The following is an 18,041-nucleotide window of genomic DNA, read 5'->3' as shown; positions in this document are numbered from 1 at the left end:
TCCACTCAGCAACAGACAGAGAACTCTGAACAAAATACTTTTAATTTATCAAATCTAGTCTCTGATCTATCCAAGGCCACTGTAAGTTTCATGAATGAAACAAGGTCTTCCATAAAAAATTTGGAAGCACAAGTGGGCCAGCTGAGTAAAAGGATCACTGAAATCCCTCCTAGTACTCTCCCAAGCAATACAGAAGAGAATCCAAAAGGAGAGTGCAAGGCCATTGACATAAGCACCATGGCCGAACCCAATGAGGGAGAGGAGGACGTGAATCCCAAGGAGGAAGACCTCCTGGGACATCCAGCGATCAATAAGGAGCTTCCCTCTGAGGAACCAAGGGACTCTGAGGTCCATCTAGAGACCATAGAGATTCCATTGAACCTCCTTATGCCATTCATGAGCTCTGATGAGTACTCCTCTTCTGAAGAGAATGAGGATGTTACTGAAGAGCAAACTGCCAAGTTTCTTGGTGCAATCATGAAGCTGAATACCAAACTATTTGGTATTGATACTTGGGAAGATGAACCTCCCTTGTTCACCAATGAACTAAGTGATCTGGATCAACTGACATTGCCTCAGAAGAGACAGGATCCTGGAAAGTTCATAATACCTTGTACTATAGGCACCATGATCTTTAAGGCTCTGTGTGACCTTGGTTCAGGGATAAACCTCATGCCCCTCTCTGTAATGGAGAAACTGGGAATCTATGAGGTGCAAGCTGCTAAAATCTCATTAGAGATGGCAGATAATTCAAGAAAACAGGCTTATGGACAAGTAGAGGACGTGTTAGTAAAGGTTGAAGGCCTTTACATCCCTACTGATTTCATAGTCTTGGATACTGGAAAGGAAGAGGATGAATCCATCATCCTAGGAAGACCTTTCCTAGCCACAGCAAGAGCTGTGATTGATGTGGACAGAGGAGAATTGATCCTTCAAATAAATAAGGACAACCTTGTGTTTACAACTCAAGGATCTCTCTCTGCATCCATGGGGAGGAAGTAGAAAAAGCTTCTCTCAAAACAGAGTCAACTAGAGCCTCCACAGTCAAACTCTAAGTTTGGTGTTGGGAGGCCACAACCAAACTCTAAGTTTGGTGTTGAACTCCCATATCCAAACTCTAAGTTTGGTGTTGGGGAGTTTCAACAATGCTCTGAACATCTGTGAGGCTCCATGAGAGCCCACTGTCAAGCTATTGACATTAAAGAAGCGCTTGTTGGGAGGCAACCCAATGTTTATCTAATTTTTATTTTCATTATTTTTCATGTTTTATTAGGTTCATGATCATGTGGAGTCACAAAATAAATAGAAAAATTGAAAACGGAATCAAAAACAGCAGAAGAAAAATCACACCCTGGAGGAGCATCTGTCTGGCGTTCAGCGCCAGAACAAAGTATGGTTCTGGCGCTGAACGCCCAAAATGGGCAGCTTCTGGGCGCTGAACGCCAGAACAGGCATGGTTCTGGCGTTCAATGCCAGAAATGGCATACAAATGGGCGTTGAACGCCCAAAATGGCCACCAACCTGGCGCTGAACGCCCAGAGTTGCGTGCAAGGGCATTTTACATGCCCAATTTGGTGCAAGGTTGTAATTCTTTGAACACCTCAGGATCTGTGGACCCCACAGGATCACCTCAGGACCTGTGGACCCCACAGGATCCCCACCTACCTCCACTCACTTCTTCTCACCCCTCTTTCACACAATCCCATAAACACTCTTCCCCAAAACCCTTCACCTATCACCTCCATCCCTCTTCCCTATTAACCCTTCACCACTCACATCCACCCACTCTTCCCCATAAACCTACTTCATAAACTCCACCTACCTTCAAAATTCAAAACCAATTTCCCACCCAAACCCACCCATATGGCCGAACCTTAACCCCCCTTCCCTTCCCTATATAAAGCCCTCCATTCTTCATCAGATACACACAACACACCCCTCTATACCCTTCTTGGCCGAAACACTTCCCACTCTCCCTCTCCTCCATTTCTTCTTTTTCTTCATCTATTCTTTCTTTTATTGCTCGAGGGCGAGCAATATTCTAAGTTTGGTGTGGTAAAAGCATAAGCTTTTTGTTTTTCCATTACCATTGATGGCACCCAAGACCGGAGAATCCTCTAGAAGAGGGAAAGGGAAGACAAAAGCTTCCACATCCGAGTCATGGGAGATGGAAAGATTCATCTCCAAAGCCCATCAAAACCACTTCTATGACGTTGTGGCAAAGAAGAAGGTGATCCCCGAGGTCCCTTTCAAACTCAAAAGAAATGAGTATCCAGTGATCCGACATGAAATTCAAAGAAGAGGTTGGGAAGTTCTAACAAATCCCATCCAACAAGTCGGCATCCTAATGGTTCAAGAGTTCTATGCCAATGCATGGATCACCAAGAACCATGATCAAAGTAAGAACCCGGATCCAAAGAACTATGTTACAATGGTTCGGGGGAAATACTTAGATTTTAGTCCGGAAAATGTGAGGTTGGCGTTTAACTTGCCTATGATGCAAGGAGATGAATGCCCCTACACTAGAAGGGTCAACTTTAATCAAAGGTTGGACCAAGTCCTTATGGACATATGTGTAGAAGGAGCTCAATGGAAGATTGACTCCAAAGGCAAGCCGGTTCAACTAAGAAGATTGGACCTCAAGCCTGTAGCTAGAGGATGGTTGGAGTTCATTCAATGCTCAATCATTCCCACTAGCAACCGGTCTGAAGTTACTATAGACCGGGCCATCATGATCCATAGCATCATGATTGGAGAAGAGGTGGAAGTTCATGAGATTATACCTCAAGAACTCTACAAGGTGGCTGACAAGTCCTCCACTATGGCAAGGTTAGCCTTTCCTCACCTCATTTGCCACCTATGCAATTCGGCTGGGATTGACATAGAGGGAGATATCCTCATTAAAGAGGACAAGCCCATCACTAAGAAAAATATGGAGCAAGCAAGAGAGCCCATTCATGGGGCTCAAGAGGCGTATGAAGCTCATCACCATGAGATCCCGGAGATGCCTCAAATGCACTTTCCTCCACAAAACTATTGGGAGCAAATCAACACCTCCCTAGGAGAATTGAGTTCCAATATGGGACAACTAAGGGTGGAACATCAAGAGCACTCCATCATCCTTCATGAAATAAGATAAGATCAAAAAGCAATGAGGGAGGAGCAACAAAGACAAGGAAGAGACATAGAAGAGCTCAAGGACATCATTGGTTCCTCAAGAAGGAAACGCCACCATCACTAAGGTGGATTCATTCCTTGTTCTTATTTCTTCTGTTTTTCGTTCGCTATGTTATGTGCTTATCCATTTTTGTGTCTTCATTACATGATCATTAGTAGTTAGTAACTTTGTCTTAAAGTTATGAATGTCCTATGAATCCATCACCTCTCTTAAATGAAAAATGTTTTAATTCAAAAGAACAAGAAGTACATGAGTTTCGAATTTATCCTTGAACTTAGTTTAATTATATTGATGTGGTGACAATGCTTCTTGTTTTCTGAATGAATGCTTGAACAGTGCATATGTCTTTTGAAGTTGTTGTTTAAGAATGTTAAATATGTTGGCTCTTGAAAGAATGATGACAAGGAGACATGTTATTTGATAATCTGAAAAATCATAAAAATGATTCTTGAAGCAAGAAAAAGCAGCAAAGAACAAAGCTTGCAGAAAAAAAAAAAGAAAAAATAAGCGAAAAAAAAATAGAAAGAAAAAGAAAAAGCAAGCAGAAAAAGCCAATAACCCTTAAAACCAAAAGGCAAGGGCAAATAAAAAGGATCCCAAGGCTTTGAGCATCAGTGGATAGGAGGGCCTAAAGGAATAAAATCCTGGTCTAAGCGGCTAAACCAAGCTGTCCCTAACCATGTGCTTGTGGCGTGTAGGTGTCAAGTGAAAACTTGAGACTGAGCGGTTAAAGTCAAGGTCCAAAGCAAAAAAAAAAAAGAGTGTGCTTAAGAACCCTGGACACCTCTAATTGGGGACTTTAGCAAAGCTGAGTCACAATCTGAAAAGGTTCACCCAATTATGTGTCTGTGGCATTTATGTATCCGGTGGTAATACTGGAAAACAAAGTGCTTAGGGCCACGGCCAAGACTCATAAAGAAGCTGTGTTCAAGAATCATCATACTGAACTAGGAGAATCAATAACACTATCTGAACTCTGAGTTCCTATAGATGCCAATCATTCTGAACCTCAATGGATAGAGTGAGATGCCAAAACTATTCAAGAGGCAAAAAGCTATAAGTCTCGCTCACTTGATTGGAGCTATGTTTCATTGATAGTTTGGAATTTATAGTATATTCTCTTCTTTTTATCCTATTTGATTTTCAGTTGCTTGGGGACAAGCAACAATTTAAGTTTGGTGTTGTGATGAGCGGATAATTTATACGCTTTTTGGCATAGTTTTAGTATGTTTTTAGTAGGATTTAGCTACTTTTAGGGATGTTTTCATTAGTTTTTATGTTAAATTCACATTTCTGGACTTTACTATGAGTTTGTGTGTTTTTCTGTAATTTCAGGTAATTTCTGGCTGAAATTGAGGGACTTGAGCAAAAATCAGATTCAGAGGTTGAAGAAGGACTGCTGATGCTGTTGGATTCTGACCTCCTTGCACTCAAAGTGGATTTTCTGGAGCTACAGAACTCGAAATGGCGCGCTTCCAATTGCTTGGAAAGTAGACATCCAGGGCTTTCCAGAAATATATAATAGTCCATACTTTGGCCAAGATTTGACGACGCAAACTGGCGTTCAACGCCAGCTCTCTGCCCAATTCTGGCGTCCAGCGCCAGAAAAGGATCCAAAACCAGAGTTGAACGCCAGAAATAGATCAAAACCTGGCGTTCAACTCCACAAATGGCCTCTGCACGTGCAACACTCAAGCTTAGTCTAAGCACACACCAAGTGGGCCCCGGAAGTGGATTTATGCATCAATTACTTACTCATGTAAACCCTAGTAGCTAGTTTATTATAAATAGGACATCTTACTATTGTATTAGATCGGGAGTTTTATCTTTTGATCATCTTTTGATCTATTGATCACGTTTTGGGGGCTGGCCATCTCGGCCATGCCTGGACCTTTTACTTATGTATTTTCAATGGTAGAGTTTCTGCACTCCATAGATTAAGGTGTGGAGCTCTGCTGTTCCTCAAAGATTAATGCAAAGTACTACTGTTTTCTATTCAATTCATCTTATTTCGCTTCTAAGATATTCATTCGTACTTCAACCTGAATGTGATGAACGTGACAATCATCATCATTCCCTATGAACGCGTGCCTGACAACCACTTCCGTTCTACCTTAGATTGAATGAGTATCTCTTAGATCTCTTAATCGGAATCTTTGTGGCATAAGCTAGATTGATGGCGGCATTCATGAGAGCCCGGAAAGTCCAAACCTTGTCTGTGGTATTCCGAGTAGCCGTGCCGTGACAGGGTGCGTTGACCATTTTCACTGAGAGGATAGGATGCAACCATTGACAAGGGTGATGCCTCCAGATGATTAGCCATGCAGTGACAGCGCATTGGATTATTTTCCAGAGAGATGACCGAAAGTAGCCATTGACAATGGTGGAGCCTTACATAAAGCCAGCCATGGAAAGGAGTAAGACTGATTGGATGAAGACAGCAGGAAAGCAGAGGTTCAGAGGGACGAAAGCATCTCCATACGCTTATCTGAAATTCTCACCAATGATTTACATAAGTGTTTCTATCCCTATCTTAATTAATTATTATCTGAAAACCCATAACTGTTTTATATCTGCCTGACTGAGATTTACAAGGTGACCATAGCTTGCTTCATACCGAAAATCTCCGTGGGATTCGACCCTTACTCGCGTAAGGTATTACTTGGACGACCCAGTGCACTTGATGGTTAGTTGTATCGAAGTTGTGAACCATGGTATTGGCACCATGTTCTTGGTGCCATTGCCAGGGAAAGAAAGAGCCATGAATTTTACAACATCAAAGTGTAATCACGATTGCGCGTACCAAGTTGCTCACGTTGCCAGGGATTGTTTGAGCCTGGACATCACAATTTCGTGCACCACTAATCAACTGTCGGATTTCTCGTCTCGGATGAAAAATACCAGGCACAGCTACCATATGGCTAATCATCCGTCGGTTCTCACTTGTGTTGGAATAAGATCCATTGATCTTTTTGCGTTTGTCACTATGCCCAACACTCGTGAGTTTGAAGCTCGTCACAGTCATCCCTTCCCAGATCCTACTCAGAATACCACAGAGAAGGTTTAGACGTTCCGAATCTCAGGAATGCTGCCAATTAATTCTAGCTTATACCACGAAGATTCTAATCTCAGATTCAGATGCTCTGTTGTCAGGAGAGACGATGTGAATCGTTGATTAGACATCCAAGAGATATGCATTCAAGCTTGTTTTCAGGTAGAACGGGAGTGGTTGTCAGGCACGTGTTCATAAGTGAGAATGGTGATGAATGTCACTTGATCATCACATTCATCATGTTCTTAGGTGCGAATGGATATCTTAGAACAAAAATAGGCTTGAATTGAATAGAAAACAGTAGTAATTGCATTAATTCATTAGGAATAGCAGAGCTTCACACCTTAATCTATGAGGTGTAGAAACTCCACCATTGAAAATACATAAGTGATGAAGGTTCAGGCATGGCCGAATGGCCAGCCTCCCCAAATATGAAAATGTAGCATCCAGAATCTCGAATACAATAGTAATAAGTCCTATTTATATTAAACTAGTTACTAAGGTTTACAGAAATAAGTAAATAGTGTAGAAATCCACTTTCGGGGCCCACTTAGTGTGTGCTTGGGATGAGCATTAAGCTTTACACGTGCATAGGCTGTTCTTGGAGTTAAACACCAGCTCTGGTGCCAGTTTGGGCGTTTAACTCCAGCTTGTAACTCAGTTCTGGCGTTTAACGCCAAAATAGGGCAGGAAGTTGGCGTTTAAACGCCAGTTTGCGTTATCAAAACTCGAGTAAAGTATGGACTATTATATATTGCTGGAAAGCCCAGGATGTCTACTTTCCAACTCAATTAAGAGCGCGCCAATTGGGTTTCTGTAGCTCCAGAAAATCCATTTCGAGTGCAGGGAGGTCAGAATCCAACAGCATCTGCAGTCCTTTTTCAGCCTCTGAATCAGATTTTTGCTCAGGTCCTTCAATTTCAGCCAGAAATTACCTGAAATCACAGAAAAACACACAAACTCATAGTAAAGTCCAGAAATGTAAATTTTGCTTAAAAACTAATAAAAATATACTAAAAAGTGGCTAGATCCTACTAAAAACTACCTAAAAACAATGCCAAAAAGCGTATAAATTATCCGCTCATCACAACACCAAACTTAAATTGTTGCTTGTCCCTAAGCAACTGAAAATCAAATAGGATAAAAAGAAGAGAATATACTATAAATTCCAAAATATCAATGAAACTTAGTTCCAATTAGATGAGCGAGACTTAGTAGCTTTTTGCTTTTGAACAGTTTTGGCATCTCACTTTATCCTTTGAAGTTTAGAATGATTGGCATCCATAGGAACTCAGAATTCAGATAGTGTTATTGATTCTCCTTGTTTAGTATGTTGATTCTTGAATACAGCTACTTTATGAATCTTGGCCGTGGCCCTAAGCACTTTGTTTTCCAGTATTACCACCGGATACATAAATGCCACAGACACATGACTGGGTGAACCTTTTCAGATTGTGACTCAGCTTTGCTAAAGTCCCCAGTTAGAGGTGTCCAGAGCTCTTAAGCACACTCTTTTTGCTTTGGATCACAACTTTAACCACTCAGTCTCAAGCTTTTCACTTGGACCTTCATGACACAAGCACATGGTTAGGGACAGCTTGATTTAGCCGCTTAGGCTTGGATTTTATTTCCTTGGGCCCTCCTATCCATTAATGCTCAAAGCCTTGGATCCTTTTTACCCTTGCCTTTTGGTTTTAAGGGCTATTGGCTTTTTCTGCTTGATTTTTCTTTTTCTTTTATTTTTCACCACTTTTTTTTTTGGAAGCCTTGATATTCACTGCTTTTTCTTGCTTCAAGAATCAATTTTATGATTTTTCATATTATCAATAACATTTCTCTTTTTCATCATTTTTTCAAGAGCCAAAAAATTTAACATTCATAAACTTCACTATCAAAAATATGCATTGTTTAAGCATTCATTCAGAATACAAAGAGTATTGTCACCACATCAAAATAATTAAACTAGTTTCAAGGATGAATTCGAAGTTCATGTACTTTTTGTTCTTTTGTTTTTAGAACATTTTTCATTTAAGAGAGGTGAAGGATTGATAGAGTTATTCATAGCTTTAAGACATAGACACTAGACACTAATGATCATGTAGTAAAGACACAAAATATAGTCAAACATAAAGCTCAAAACCGAAAACAGAAAAACAAATAGACAAGGAGATTAAGGAACGGGTCCACCATAGTGAGGGTGGCGTCTTGTTCCTCTTGAAGAACCAATGGTACTTTTGAGCTCCTCTATGTCTCTTTCTTGCCTTTGTTGCTCCTCCCTCATGGCTCTTTGATCTTCTCTAATCTCATGGAGAATGATGGAGTGCTCTTGGTGCTCCACCCTTAGTTGGTCCATGTTGTAACTCAAACCTTTCAGGGAAGTGTTGAGTTGTTCCCAATAGTTGTGTGGAGGGAATTGCATCCCTTGAGGCATCTTAGGGATCTCTTGATGAGGAACTTCCTCATGCGTTTGTTGAGGTCCATGAGTGGGCTCTCTTGTTTGCTCCATCCTCTTTTTAGTGATGGGCTTGTCCTCTTCAATGAGGATGTCTCCCTCTATGACAATCCTAGCCGAATTGCAAAGGTGACAAATGAGATGAGGAAAGGCTAACCTTGCCAAAGTGGAGGGCTTGTCAGCCACCTTGTAGAGTTCTAGAGGTATGATCTCATGAACTTCCACTTTCTCCCCAATCATGATACTATGGATCATGATGGCCCGATCCACAGTTACTTCGGATCGGTTGCTAGTAGGAATGATAGAGCATTGGATGAACTCCAACCATCCTCTAGCCACAGGCTTAAGGTCCGGTCTTCTCAATTGAACCGGCTTTCCTCTTGAGTCTCTTTTCCATTGAGCTCCTTCCACACATATTTCCATCAGGACTTGGTCCAACCTTTGATCAAAGTTGACTCTTCTAGTGTAGGGGTGTGCGTCTTCTTGCATCATTGGCAAGTTGAACGCCAACCTTACATTTTTCGGACTGAAATCTAAGCATTTCTCCCGAACCATTGTAAGCCAATTCTTTGGGTTTGGGTTCATACTTTGATCATGGTTCCTAGTGATCCATGAGTTTATATAGAACTCTTAAACCATTAAGATTCCGACTTGTTGAATAGGATTGGAGAGAACTTCCCATCCTCTTCTCCTGATCTCATGTCGGATCTCCGGATATTCGCCCCTTTTGAGCTTAAAAGGGACCTCGGGGATCACCTTCTTCTTGGCCATAACTTCATAGAAGTGGTCTTGATGGGCTTTTGAGATGAATCTCTCCATCTCCCATGACTTGGAGGTGGAAGCTTTTGCCTTCCCTTTCCTCTTCCTAGAGGTTTCTCCGGCCTTAGGTGCCATAAATGATTATGGAAACACAAAAAGCAATGCTTTTTCCACACCAAACTTAAAAGGTTTGCTCGTCCTCGAGCAAAAGAAGAAAGAAAGGAGGAGAAGAAGAAGATATGGAGGAGATGGAGGGTGGTATGTGGTTCGGCCAAGGGGGTATAAGGTGTTTGTGATGTGTGAATTAGAAGGATGGATAAGGGGTATATATAGGAGTTGGGGGAGGGTTAGGTCTCGTGTATTTGGGGTTGGGTTTGGGAGGGAAAGGATTTTGAATTTGGAGGTAGGTGGGGTTTTTGGGGAAGAGTGTTATTGGCTTGTGTGAAGAAGAGAGAGAGTGAGTTGAGGTAGGTAGGGATCCTGTGGGGTTCACAGATCCTGAGGTGTCAAGGATTTCTCATCCCTGCACCATTTAGGTGTTTAAAACGCCCTCTGAATGCAATACTGGCATTTAAACGCCATACTGCTGCCTGTTTCTGGCATTTAACGCCAGCTTGCTGCTTGTTTCTGGCGTTTAACGCCAGCTTGCTGCTTATTTCTGGCGTTTAATGCCAGCTTTTCTTCGCATTCTGGCATTTAAACGCCAGTTTGGTGCCTGTTTCTGGCGTTAAACGCCCAGAATGGTGCCAGACTGGGCATTTAACACCCATTCTGCTACTCTTACTGGCGTTTAAACGCCAGTAAGCTTATCCTCCCAGGTGTGCTATTTTTAATGCTATTTTTGATTTTGCTTTAATTCTTGCAGTTATTTTTGTGACTCCACATGATCATCAACCTAAAGAAAACATAAAATAACAATGGAATTTTAAGATAGATAAATAAAATTGGGTTGCCTCCTAATAAGAACTTCTTTAATGTCAATAGCTTAACAGTGAGCTCTCATGGAGCCTCACAGATATTTAAAGCATGGTTGAGGCCTCCCAACACTAAACTTAGAGTTTGAATGTGGGAGCTTTGTTTGACTCTATATTGAGAGAAACAAATGAAGGGCCAACTCTCCTCTGTCAACATCAATTATAGCTTTTGCTGTGGCTAGGAAGGGCCTTCCAAGGATGATGGATTCATCCTCGTCCTTCCTAGTGTCTAGGATTATGAAATCAGCAGGGATGTAAAGTCCTTCAACCTTCACTACCACGTCCTCTACTAGTCCATAAGCTTGTTTCAGTGATTTGTCTGCCATCTCTAATGAGATTCTTGCAGCTTGTACCTCAAAGATCTCTAGTTTCTCCATTACAGAGAGTGGCATGAGGTTAATACCTGACTCCAGGTTATACAGAGCCTTCTCAAAGGTCATGGTGCCTATGGTACAGGGTATTAAGAATTTACCATGATCCTGTTTCTTTTGAGGTAAAGTTTGCTGAACCCAGGTATTCAGTTCATTAATGAGCAATGGAGGTTCATCCTCCCAAGTCTCATTACCGAATAACTTGGCATTCAGCTTCAGGATTACTCCTAAATACTGGGCAACTTGCCCTTTAATAATGTCTTCATCTTCTTCAGAGGATGAATAGTTATCAGAGCTCATGAATGGTAAAAGGAGGTTCAATGGAATCTTTATGGTCTCTATATGAGCCTCAGATTCCTTTGGTTCCTCATTAGGGTACTCCTTAGTGGCCAGTGAACGTTCCCTGAGGTCTTCCTCACTGGGAATCACTGCCTTTTCACTCTCTCCAGGTTCGGCCATGTTGATTACGTTTATGGCCATGAATTCTCTTTTGGGATTCTCTTTATAGCCATGAACTCTTTTACTCAGCTGACCCACTTGTGCCTCCAAGTTTCGGATGGAGGACCTTGTTTCATTCATGAAACTGAGAGTAGCCTTAGATAGATCAGAGACTATGTTTGCTAAGCTAGAGGGGCTCTACTTAGAATTCTCTGTCTGTTGCTAAGAGGATGATGGAAAAGGTTTGCTATTGCCAAACCTGTTTCTTCCACCATTATTATTATTAAAGCCTTGTTGAGGCTTCTGTTGATCCTTCCATGAAAAATTTAGATGATTTCTCTATGAAGGATTATAGGTGTTTCCATAGGCTTCACCCATGTAATTCACCTCTTCCATTCCAGGATTCTCAGGGTCATAAGCTTCTCCTTCAGAAGAAGCTTCTTTAATACTGCCAGATGCAGCTTGCAATCCAGTCAGATTCTGAGAAATCATATTGACTTGCTGAGTCAATATCTTGTTCTACGCCAATATGGCATTCAGGGTATCAATCTCAATAACTCCTTTCTTCTGAGTTGTCCCATTGTTCACATGATTTCTTTCAGAAGTGTACATGAACTGGTTATTTGCAACCATCTCAATGAGTTCCTGGGCCTCTGCAGGCATTTTCTTCAGATGAATAGATCCACCTGCAGAATGGTCCAATGACATCTTAGATAATTCAGACAGACCATCATAGAATATATCCAGGATGCTCCATTCTGAAAGCATGTCAGAAGGACACTTTCTAGTTAATTGCTTGTATCTCTCCCAAGCTTCATAGAGGGACTCACCTTCTTTCTGCCTGAAGGTTTGAACATCCACTCTAAGCTTGCTCAGCTTTTGAGGAGGAAAGAATTTGGCTAAGAAAGCCGTGACCAGCTTGTCCCAAGAGTTCAAGCTATCTCTAGGTTGTGAGTCTAACCATGTCCTAGCTCTGTCTCTTACAGCAAAAGGGAAAAGCATAAGTTTGTAGACCTCAGGATCAACTCCATTGGTCTTAACAGTATCACAGATCTGCAAGAATTCAATTAAGAACTGATAAGGATCTTCTAATGGAAGTCCATAAAACTTGCAATTCTGTTGCATTAGAGAATCTAATTGAGGCTTTAGCTCAAAATTGTTTGCTCCAATGGCAGGAATTGAGATGCTTCTTCCATGGAAGTTGGAAGTTGGTGCAGTGTAGTCACCGAGCATCTTCCTTACATTATTGTTGTTGTTAGGTTCGGCTATTACTTCTTTTTCAAGATTCTTTGTAAGGTTTTCTCTGGATTGTTGTGCTTTAGCTTCTCTTAGCTTCTTCTTTAGAGTCCTTTCAGGTTCAGGGTCAGGTTCAACAAGAATGTTCTTGTTCTTGCTCCTGCTCATATGAAAAAGAAGAGAACAGAAAAGAAGAGGAATCCTCTATGTAACAATATAGAGATTCCTTTATGTAAGTAGAAGAGAAGAAGAATAGAAGGTTGAAGAGAGAAGAAGAAAAATCCGAACACAGAGAGAAGAGAGGATTCGAATTATGAATGGAAGAGAAGTGTTAGTAGATAAATAAAATAAATAGAAAGAGATAAGAGAGAGAGAAATTCGAAAATTGATTTGAAAAATAGTTAGTGATTTTCAAAAATTAGAAGTGAAAAAGTGGTTAGGTGGTTTTGAAAAAGATTTTGAAATTGATTTTAAAAAGATAAGAAGTTAGAGAAAAGATATTTTAAAATCAAAGTTTGAAAAAGATATGATTAAAAAGATATGATTTGAATTTAGGAAAAAACAACCATTTGTACCCATGAACTTTACGAACGTTGACAAAAGTACCCATTAAAGAAAGAAACTAATGTTGTATCCATCAAAGATGGATTCCGTATGACAAAAGTACCCAAATCCAAAATTTATGTTGACTTTTTAATAAAATTCCAAAATTACCCCACAATTATCTTCAACCCCTCCTCTCTTCTTTCCCAAATCTCAAACACCTCCATTGCCTAAAAACCCTAATCTCAATACCTAAAACTCCCAAATTATCGTTTTTCCAACCCTAATCTCAATATCTAAAAATCCCAAATTATCATTTTTTCCAACCCTAATCTCAATACCCCTTTCAGCAAATTTCAACCCTCTATTTATTCTTTTCATCAATTTTACCACAAATCTCATGTCCAGCACCAAGCATGGTACCTCTTCCATGGCTGGTGAGCCTAACCACTGCAACTGCAGCTTGTGTTGCTGCCACAGCAGCATCAGCAATGGCATGCAACAGCAATGGCATGCTTGTTCTGCTCCTTCTTTGTCTCATTGTAGAAAGATTGCAACCAAGATGCTTCAGGTGGAGAAATGTTTGGTGGAATGGTAGCTGGATTGTGACACAGAACTCTAGAATTACTTGAATTTCTCTGAGCAGCAGAAGTAGTAGAAGAAGATGAAGAGAATTTCATGCTTCTGGGGTCTCCATAGTTTGAATTTTCTTGTTTGTGTTGTTTTTCTTTGTCTCTTCTTATCCCAAACAAGTGGTAAAATTGATGAAAAGAATAAAGTGAGGGTTGAAATTTGCTAAAAGGGGCATTGAGATTAGGGTTGGAAAAATGATAATTTGGGATTTTTAGGTATTGAGATTAGGGTTTTTAGGCAATGGAGGTATTTGAGATTTGGGAAAGAAGAGAAGAGGGGTTGAAGATAATGGTGGGGGTAATTTTGGAATTTTATTAAAAAGTCAACATAAATTTCGGATTTGGGTACTTTTGTCGTACAGAATCCATCTTTGATGGATACAACGTTAGTTTCCTTCTTTAATGGGTACTTTTGTCAGCGTTCGTAAAGTTCATGGGTACAAATGGTTGTTTTTCCTTTAAAATCATAATTAATGACTTGCCTCACAAGAAATCAAAAGATATGATTCTAAAATTTAAAGTTTGAATATTTCTTAACAAGAAAGTAACAAACTTGAAATTTTTAAATCAAAGCATTAATTGTTAGTGTTAATTTCGAAAATATGAAAAATATTTTGAAAAGTTTTGAAAAATAATTTTAAAAATTTTCGAAAAACAAGAAAAATGAGAAAGTTTTGAAAAGATAAATTTTTGAAATTGAAATCTTGACTTAACTAACAAGAAACAATTAATTTTAAAAGTTTTTGACTAAGTCAACCCAAAGATTTCGAAATTTATGAGTGAAATAAGGAAAAGATATTTTATTGATTTTTTTGAATTTTAATGAGGAAAGAGAAAAAGATGTCATTTTGTTGTTTTTCTCTCTCTTTTTTTTTTTATATTTAAACAGCCAAAATGAGACAAAACATGAAAATTTAAGATCAAAACACCTAATGCATGCAAGAACACTATGAATATCAAGATGAACACCAAGAACATTTTGAAGATCATGATGAACATCAAGAACTTATTTTTGAAAAACTTTTTAATAAAAGAAAACACGTAAGACACCAAACTTAGAAATTTTTCATGTTTAGACACTATGAATGCAAGAATGCATATGAAAAACATCATGCAACACAAAATAAGAAATTATAAAGATCAAACAAGGAGATTCATCAAGAACAACTTGAAGATCATAAAGAACACATGCATGAATTTTCGAAAATTTTTAGAAAAATTAAAACATGCAATTGACACCAAACTTAAAATTTGACTCTAGACTCAAACAAGAAACACAAAATTTTTGGTTTTTATGATTTTATTAATTTTTTTTGTATTTTTCGAAAATATTTTAGAAAAAGGAAATAAAGAAATTCAAAATTTTTAACAAGAATTCCAGGAATCATGCAATGTTAGTCTAAAGCTTGAGTCTAAAAGATTATGAGGGGTTTTTCGAAAATAAAAAAATTTTTTGAAAGATTTTTGAAATTAAAACAAAAAGAAAATTACCTAATCTAAGCAACAAGATGAACCGTCAGTTGTCCAAACTCGAACAATCCCCGGCAACGGCGCCAAAAACTTGGTACACAAAATTGTGATCCTTAACAACGGCGCCAAGAACTTGGTGCTCGAAATGTGAATCACACACTTTGTCACAACTGCATGCAGCTGACCAGCAAGTGCACTGGGTCGTCCAAGTAATACCTTACGTGAGTAAGGGTCGATCCCACGGAGATTGTCGGCTTGAAGCAAGCTATAGTCATCTTGTAAATCTCAGTCAAGCGGATTCAAATGGTTATGAGATTTTGATAATTAAAAGATAAATAAAACATAAAATAAGATAGAGATACTTATGTAATTCATTGATGAGAATTTCAGATAAGCGTATGAAAATGCTTTGTTCCTTCTGAATCTCTGCTTTCCTATTGTCTTCATCCAATCTTATATATTCCTTTCCATGGCGAGCTGTATGTTGGGGGATCACCGTTGTTAATGGCTACCGTCCGTTCTCTCAGTAAAAATGGTCCTCTATGGATTCTGTACGGCTAATCAACTGTCGAATTTCTCGTCTCGGATGAAAAATACCAGGCACAGCTACCATATGGCTAATCATCTGTCGGTTTTCACTTGTGTTGGAATAAGATCCATTGATCCTTTTGCGTCTGTCACTATGCCCAACACTCATGAGTTTGAAGCTCGTCACAGTCATCCCTTCCCAGATCCTACTCAGAATACCACAGACAAGGTTTAGACGTTCCGGATCTCAGGAATGCTGCCAATTGATTCTAGCTTATACCACGAAGATTCTAATCTCAGATTCAGATGCTCTGTTGTCAAGAGAGACGATGTAAATCGTTGATTAGACATCCAAGAGATATGCATTCAAGCTTGTTTTCAGGTAGAACGGGAGTGGTTGTTAGGCACGCGTTCATAAGTGAGAATGGTGATGAGTGTCACTTGATCATCACATTCATCATGTTCTTAGGTGCGAATGGATATCTTAGAACAAGAATAGGCTTGAATTGAATAGAAAACAGTAGTAATTGCATTAATTCATGAGGAACAGCAGAGCTCCACACCTTAATCTATGAGGTGTAGAAACTCCACCATTGAAAATACATAAGTGATGAAGGTCCAGGCATGGCCGAATGGCCAGCCTCCCCTAATATGAAAATGTAGCATCCAGAATCTCGAATACAATAGTAATAAGTCCTATTTATACTAAACTAGTTACTAGGGTTTACAGAAATAAGTAAATAGTGTAGAAATCTACTTCTGGGGCCCACTTGGTGTGTGCTTGGGCTGAGCATTGAGCTTTACACGTGCATAGGCTGTTCTTGGAGTTAAACGCCAGCTCTGGTGCCAGTTTGGGCGTTTAACTCCAGCTTGTAACTTAGTTCTGGCGTTTAACACTAGAATAGGGCAGGAAGTTGGCGTTTAAATGCCAGTTTGCGTTATCAAAACTCGAGCAAAGTATGGACTATTATATATTTTTGGAAAGCCCAAGATGTCTACTTTCCAACGCAATTGAGAGCGCGCCAATTGGGTTTTTGTAGCTCCAGAAAATCTATTTCGAGTGCAAGGAGGTCAGAATCCAACAGCATCTGCAGTCCTTTTTCAGCCTCTGAATCAGATTTTTGCTCAAGTCCTTCAATTTTAGCCAGAAATTACCTGAAATCACAGAAAAACACACAAACTCATAGTAAAGTCTAGAAATCTGAATTTTTCTTAAAAACTAATAAAAATATACTAATAAGTAGCTAGATTCTACTAAAAATTACCTAAAAACAATGCCAAAAAGCGTATAAATTATCTGCTCATCATACACATTTGCATTTGGTGAGACACTGGCATCTGCATTTCCTACACATACAGCTGCACAGCCCGGTCCGTCGATGTCATAGGAGTGCATACCAGACGAGATGGAGCATGACGACGATAGAGATGACGATAACATCCCTCTGGCGTGGAGTGCACGACAGATCAAGCTTCTCCGCCGCTGCGGCATAGGATCGCATCTCTTTTGACTGTTGTGTATGGTACTTTGCAGTTCATGTTAGGTATTCCTTGTTGTTACCTGCTATTAGATATGACTTAGGTTTTACAACTATTCCTCGTGTTATGTGTTAGTTAACTTTGTTACATGTTATTTAAGTCTGTACTTCGTGTAACATGTTACTTAACTTTGTTGTATGTTACTTAACACTGAACATCGTGTCAGGTATGTTACTTAAGCTTGGTCCTCGTGTTATACGTTATTTATCTTTGTTGTATGTAAGTTAAGAATGAAAATCGTGTTATATGTCATTTAGATGCAAATGTTTGTTGTGCAAAGTTTGTATTACAACTCGATATTTCAAAACACTAAACAAGACTAAACAAGACATCATAATTAAAATAAAATAAAGTAGCAGGAACTAAACAGTACAAAAAGCAATAACTATTCACAAGTAAGAAACTAAACACGACAGTACTAACCAACAACAACACTGAAACTGAATACAAAACATGATACCAAATCAAAACAATACTAAACATTACTAGCTGAAGTAGAACCAACACTGACCCCTCGCTGAGAACACGTCCTACGTGTGTGGCCAGGCTGTCTGCAAAGTCCATACCTCTTGAGTCTGTTTGGGTCAGCCTCGTCCATTGTCGTCCAAATCCTAGTAGTCTAAGGACGTCGTTCAGACGCACGTCTCTCGGCGAGATCAGGGGTGATTGTCGAACCATCGTAGGGTGGTCAAAACCCCTCAAGTATTGGAGGGGTGAAACCAAACCGATAGGTGTCGAATACCAAGCTGAGGCGATACACCTCATGGACATAAATTGACCAATCCATCCATAAGTATGCACAACATGCTAAGACATGACGACATGGATAATGAAGAGCCTAGAAATACTCGCAATCACACGTGTGGTCC

The 18,041-nt window shown here is 39.7% G+C and overlaps 1 non-coding gene across 1 annotated transcript; it reads left to right on the top strand.

Annotated features, from left to right (window-relative positions):
* The first annotated feature begins 11,986 nt into the window (after positions 1 to 11,986).
* LOC112761859 (small nucleolar RNA R71) lies at positions 11,987 to 12,094 on the top strand. The gene has a single exon (XR_003182231.1). It is a non-coding gene; the product is annotated as a small nucleolar RNA R71 (small nucleolar RNA).
* Positions 12,095 to 18,041: the final 5,947 nt, after the last annotated feature.

This window comes from Arachis hypogaea, chromosome 16 (assembly GCF_003086295.3).
Source record: "Arachis hypogaea cultivar Tifrunner chromosome 16, arahy.Tifrunner.gnm2.J5K5, whole genome shotgun sequence".
Taxonomy (NCBI): domain Eukaryota; kingdom Viridiplantae; phylum Streptophyta; class Magnoliopsida; order Fabales; family Fabaceae; genus Arachis; species Arachis hypogaea.
The sequence above is the reverse complement of the archived record's forward strand: the minus strand, read 5'-3'. Positions and strand labels throughout refer to the sequence as shown.